Source organism: Aegilops tauschii, chromosome 7, assembly GCF_002575655.3.
Source record: "Aegilops tauschii subsp. strangulata cultivar AL8/78 chromosome 7, Aet v6.0, whole genome shotgun sequence".
NCBI lineage: Eukaryota > Viridiplantae > Streptophyta > Magnoliopsida > Poales > Poaceae > Aegilops > Aegilops tauschii.
Window position 1 is genome coordinate 31046028 of NC_053041.3, and position 6071 is coordinate 31052098.

The following is a 6071-nucleotide window of genomic DNA, read 5'->3' on the forward strand; positions in this document are numbered from 1 at the left end:
CATCGGGCGCCGAGTCTCCACTGCGCCACGCCGCCGAGATCCGTCGTCATCAATGTGTAGGATGAAGCACCGCGCCACCAAAAAAGCCGCCGACTGGTCCCTCGATCCTGTGTATGCCTCCAAGAATGACGCCCCCAAGGAGGAAACGACACTAACGCGCATGCCTCCAAGAATGACGCCCCCAAGGAGGAAACGACACCAACGCGCCGCCGTTATCCGATCTACTGATCTAGGGTTTTCCCCGGAGGTAGCGGATAGAGGTCTGGAGCTTCTCCACGGCGATGCCTTCAATAAGGTAATGACACAAAAGAGTGCCGCCAACGCCGGTCTTGGCATCAAGCCGAGAGCGAGGTTTTCACCCGGATCCACTCGAAGAACCTCCATGAAGCATCGTGTGCACGGGTCACCGCCGATCTGAGCCGCCGCACATCAAGCAGGCCGCACCGGCCAGATCAGATCTGTCCGGAGGGCAAACCAAGCATGGTGCCGACCCAACCACCAGGCCCTCCATGCCGCCACCGCCGATCTGAGGTTAGATGGTCCGTCGCAGCAGACCCGGCCGCCGCCGAACGCAGCCAAGGCCGCTGCCTGAAGCAGGGCCGGCCGCCGCACCCGCCACCATCGCCGCCCAAGGCCGCCGCGCCGCCGCCGGTCAAGGCAGGCCGGCCACGCCACCAAGGCCAGATCGGCCGTGCCACCACACGCCGCGGGGCTCCGCACCGCCCCCATGGCGCAGGAGAGAGGGAAGGCCCCCGTGTCAAGTAGACCGAAACAATTCTGCATCTACTACTATTACTCCACACATATACCGCTATCCAGCATGCATCTAGAGTATTAAGTTCATAAGAACAGAGTAATGCATTAGGCAAGATGACATGATGCAGAGGGATAAACTCAAGCAATATGATATAAACCCCATCTTTTTATCCTCGATGGCAACAATACAATACGCGTCGTTTCCCTTTCTGTCACTGGGATCGAGCACCGCAAGATTGAACCTAAAGCTAAGCACTTCTCCCATTGCAAGAAAGATCAATCTAGTAGGCCAAACCAAACTGATAATTCGAAGAGACTTGCAAAGATATCAAATCATGCATATAAGAAGTCAGAGAAGATTCAAATATTGTTCATAGATAAACTTGATCATAAACCCACAATTCATCGGATCTCGACAAACACCCCGCAAAAAGTATTACATCGAATAGATCTCCAAGAAGATCGAGGAGAACTTGTATTGATATCCAAAGAGAGAGAAGAAGCCATCTAGCTAATAGCTATGGACCCGAAGGTCTCTGGTAAACTACTCACACATCATCGGAGAGGCTATGGTGTTGATGCAGAAGCCCTCCGTGATCATTCCCCCTCCGGCGGAGCGCCGGAAAAGGCCCCAAGATGGGATCTCACCGGTACAGAAGATTGCGGCGGTGGAAATAGGGTTTCGTGGTGCTCCTGGATGTTTTCGGGGTATATGAGTATATATAGGTGAAAGAAGTAGGTCGGTAGAGCTGCAAGGGGCCCACAAGGGTCGGGGCGTGCCTCCCTGCCTCGTGGCTTCCTCGCTGCTTCCTTGACGTCCACTCCAAATCTCCTGGAATGCGTTTGTTCCAAAAACGATCCTCGTGAAGGTTTCATTCCATTTGGATTCCGTTTGATATTCCTTTTCTGCGAAACACTAAAATAGGCAAAAAAACAACAACAATTTGCACTGGGCCTTTGGTTAGTAGGTTAGTCCCAAAAATAATATAAAAATGCATATTAAAGCCCATTAAACATCCTAAACAGATAATATAATAGCATGAAACAATAAAAAAATTATAGATACATTGGAGACGTATCACCACGCCACAAGGGCTTTGCCCTGTGACGCCCCGGGTGACGGCGGCGGAGGGGAGCGGGGGCTCTCCGGTGCGGGGCGGCGCCGCCGCACGGGGAAGGGGCGGGGGAGTCCCGGACGAGGTAGTGGTCGCGATATATTCACCTAGTAGGGGTCCTTTGACCCGGATCTCGCCGCGGGCGGAGCTGCAATGCAATGCAACACACGTTCTGCTGCGACCCAGATCTCGTCGCCAACGGATGATGCAATGCCACACGTGTGTGGTGCTGTGACCCGGATTCGCCGGCGGGGGGTGGTTACAATAGTCGCCAGGTGTTGCAAGGGACACCACCGGCGGGGGCTGTGGCAGCGGCGATGTTATGTGGCCGGCATGGCTGCACGAGAAGGATGACGGGGTGCGCCGGCTATTAGAGACGGAGGATTCAACACTAGAGAGGGAGACGACAGGTCAACTTGAGCTTAGTTGCGATCCAAGCTGACAGATCCGACGACTAGCGAGCCGAATGATTTTGAGGGAAAATCTGTCGGTTCACGCCTAGCAGCCGCCATTTCCATTGCTCGCAACCATCCAATGTTGTGCATCAGTTTTGATCTATTCTATAAGGCTCTTTACAACGGTGTTTAGATTTTATCAAACGCTCTTTTGTTCCTCTCTCTCTCTCTCTCTCTCTCTCTCTCTCTCTCTCTCTCTCCACGCGCGCGTGAGACATGAATTACCATGGAATTTTGAGTTTTCCTATTCACTCCTTGTAGCCTAGCACTCGATGAAGACCACCAGATAAGGAGCTTATAGCGTCAGTTGACATGATGACTTGTTGCAGGTTCGCTCATATAGCAAGATTTGGGGGGTCAGGTCATGAGTGTTAGGTCTTTGCAAAAGGTCATGATTATATGTTATTCGCTAATGAGCGAGATATTAGAAGAAACTAGTGAATAGAGAAGTGGACGATTTGGTTGTCTCTTCCGGGTAGACTTACACAAAATTTCGGTCGTAAAACAAACTGAGTTTCTGTTGGAGTTTAGCAAACAGTTTTAGTGCAGGGAGTTTGATGAAAGAGACTAATTTTCTCTGTTGTGGAGGAATGCAAAGGGAAACGTTTCCTGGTCGAAGCTTCTGCGGTCGCGTCGCACGCTCCCACGAGCCACACACACCCACCAACGCCAGTGCGCCACACGTTCTCGCCGGCCCACGCTTTTCCCCTTCGTATCTTCTTCTTCCTCTCGCGGACTCCTCTCTCCCTCCTGATGTGTGCCGCCATGGCCACGCTCATCCTCCCCTCTTCCTGATGCTCGTCGCCATGGCCTCCTCCTCCATCAGCGCACCCCTCGTGGGCACTCCCAGCGAGCTTTTTTCCCACGAATGCACAAGTGCTGCAACCGTCGCTCTCGTCGCCGGAACTCGCGTGGTTGCATGTTGCATCCACGGCCATGGCTACGAGCTGTTGTTCAGGGAGGGGACCATGAATTTTTTGTTGACGAGCTGCAACCGCTGCGGCCTGCGTATTGCTACTGGCATTTTGTTTTGCTGGAACCGTCTATAGATTTTATTAGAAGGAGAGGTCGACGACCGCGATGGGATTACCCGCAGGCAGGGTGAAAGAGCTTTTGTTGTGCTGGGAAGCAGCGCATATGAATGTTGCAACACTTCGATGAATGAAGCTACTACCGGCAACTCTTTTTGCTGGAATCATTCATGGTATACGAAAAAGGGTTCCCCTGCTTTATAGATAAAGCACCATCACCACCACATTCGAGAAGAAGATACAAACGCACTCCACCACCACACTCAACGCACACACCCAAGGCGAGATACAAAGGTGCCGAGCACCGAACACACCACCCCAACGACGACTAAGCACCCTACTGATAAGCCGAAGACCACCATGAAGATGAACAATCAACCGAGGAGCGGTGAGACGGACACGGCCGAAGCGGGGACTCCAAGACGATGCCTTCAAGAAGGATACGAACGTAGAAGCTGTCATCGTCTGATCGAGAAGATCAAGTTTTCACCCGGAGTGACACACAGGAGGTGGGAGCACCACGACGAAGCCTGCAGGGAGGGGAACGACATCCGTGGACGCCGCCTCCGTCGGCCAGTACCGGGACTGATCAAGTGGTGAACCCCGGTGCTCCTACCCCTCCGTCACAACCCCATTCCACCAACCACCCGCATCCATGCCAGCCAAGCGACCGTGGCTTCCCGCACGCACCCGAGCTGCGCGGTCAGCCCACGACCAACGCGCCTCCCGCCGCCAGAGCCACCGGTCTGCCTCCAGACCGCCCCGATGACCACCAAAGGCCGAGTCCTTGAGCAAATCTGCACCCCAACCGCCTCCGAGACCGCCGGCCAACCACCACCGCCTCGAGCAACGCCGGAACCGAGAACACACGAGGATGGGGAAGGGGGGAGAGGGGGAGGAATGACCCACGGCCACGACCGACAACCACCTTGGGCCGTCAACGGGCAGCTCGGTAGCGGAGCTCCCGTCCCTCCAACCAGCTCCCCGCCCGGAAACCACGGGTTTCGCCCCACCCTGCCATAGGCCCGGCCCCACGCGAGACGACGATAGCGGCCCGTCGCCGGAGCAGAGGAAGCAGAGCTCTCGCCGTCACGTCCATGGATGACCACTGGAGGGATCTCCCGCACAGCACGACGCCGACCGGCCGCAAGGGCCCGACCGTCAATTCCGGCTACTCTTGCTGCCGCAGGTCGGGGCGGTGGCTATGGTGCCCGGCCGCCGCTACAGCGTCCGGCGGTGCCGACCGGGCCTTTGCCGACTGAAGGGCGAGGTGGACTGCGGCCTCCCAAGCCGGTCATTGCAGCTGCGGCGAGCGGTGCCCCTCTCCCAAGACCTCCGGTGCCTGCATCCGTGGGGCGGGGTGTCACGCCGCCTGTGCCTCGTGCCGCGCCACCGCCTCACTATGTCGCGAGACCGGCGCAAAAACGTTCGGGCCCATCGCAGACAAGGCTGGACGCGGGGGATGGTGGAACTAATGGGCCGCCCAGAGGACAGTGGGGGGATGATGGTTTTGATGCTTACGGGGATGGCCAGCACCGTGGTTCGCCGTCTACGGGAGGTGGACGCGGATACGCTTGGCAGAGTGATTGTTCTGCCGAAAGACCATTCCTTGGTCCAGCGGGTGGTTTTGTCGAAGGGGCTACTGGCCCGAACAACCGGCAGAGAGGTGGATTCCGTGGCCATCGTGGTGGCCGTGGTGGTGGATGTGGTCGGTTCCGCAAGCCGCCCCCACCACCGGTCGTGGTTGACCATCAGGCTTCGGATATGGCTGTCGATCCCGTGCGGTCGACTGAGTTGCCTAGCCAGGCAATGGAAGTTGTGACGGCTTTGCCCAACGTGGAGGTTCCTGCAACTGGAGTTGCTGCTGAGGCAGGGGACAGGGCTGAGTCTGAGAGGGCGTCCAAATGGGCGCGTAAGAAAGAAAAGATGCTTTGCTATCGATGTGGTGAGAAGGGCCACTTTATTGCTGAGTGCATGGCGGAACTCTGTAACTCGTGTGGTAAGACTGCTCATGTTATGGGGGATTGCCCGGTTATGCGTGATCAGGCTCCTGCTCTCACGATGTATGGAGTGTACTGTGCCGAGCTCACGTTCTTTGAGTCTCCGGCGGCGAGGGAGACTCTAGTTGAGACTCCAAGTATGACTACTGGACTTGTCAAAGCTACCCGCGAAGTGGTTTCTGAGGCTCAAATTGTGCAGCGACTTCAGGAACTGGCTCCAAGTGATTTTCAGTGGGAGCTCGTCCAGATTGAGGACAATGTGTTTAGGGTTGATTTCCCAACGGTGGAAGATTTGCAGAAGCTGTTGAGTTTTGGGTTGTGCAAGGTGCCGGGTACTAAGTGCATCCTGGAGTTTCACGAGTGGAAGAAGGTGGAGCCTAAGGGAAAACCGCTCACTCAGGTGTGGCTGCGGTTTTGGGGGGCCCATCTGAGTCTTTGACTGATGCTCGAGTTGTGGCGAGTTTGGGTATGATGGTTGGTAAGACTGAGGAAGTGGACATGGCTTTCACCCGCGCACATGGGGTGGCCCGGGTCTTAGTGGGTGTTTTGGACATCGATTTTGTCCCAGATATGGTCAAATGGTTTTATCGGGGCGAGGTGTTTCCACTTGAGATTGAGTTTGAGGATTCGGAGCTGTTTGCCGATGCGGTTTCCGGGGCTGCTATGGATATGCACGAGGGGGATGATGATGCCGGTGCTCGTGGGAACCCGAAT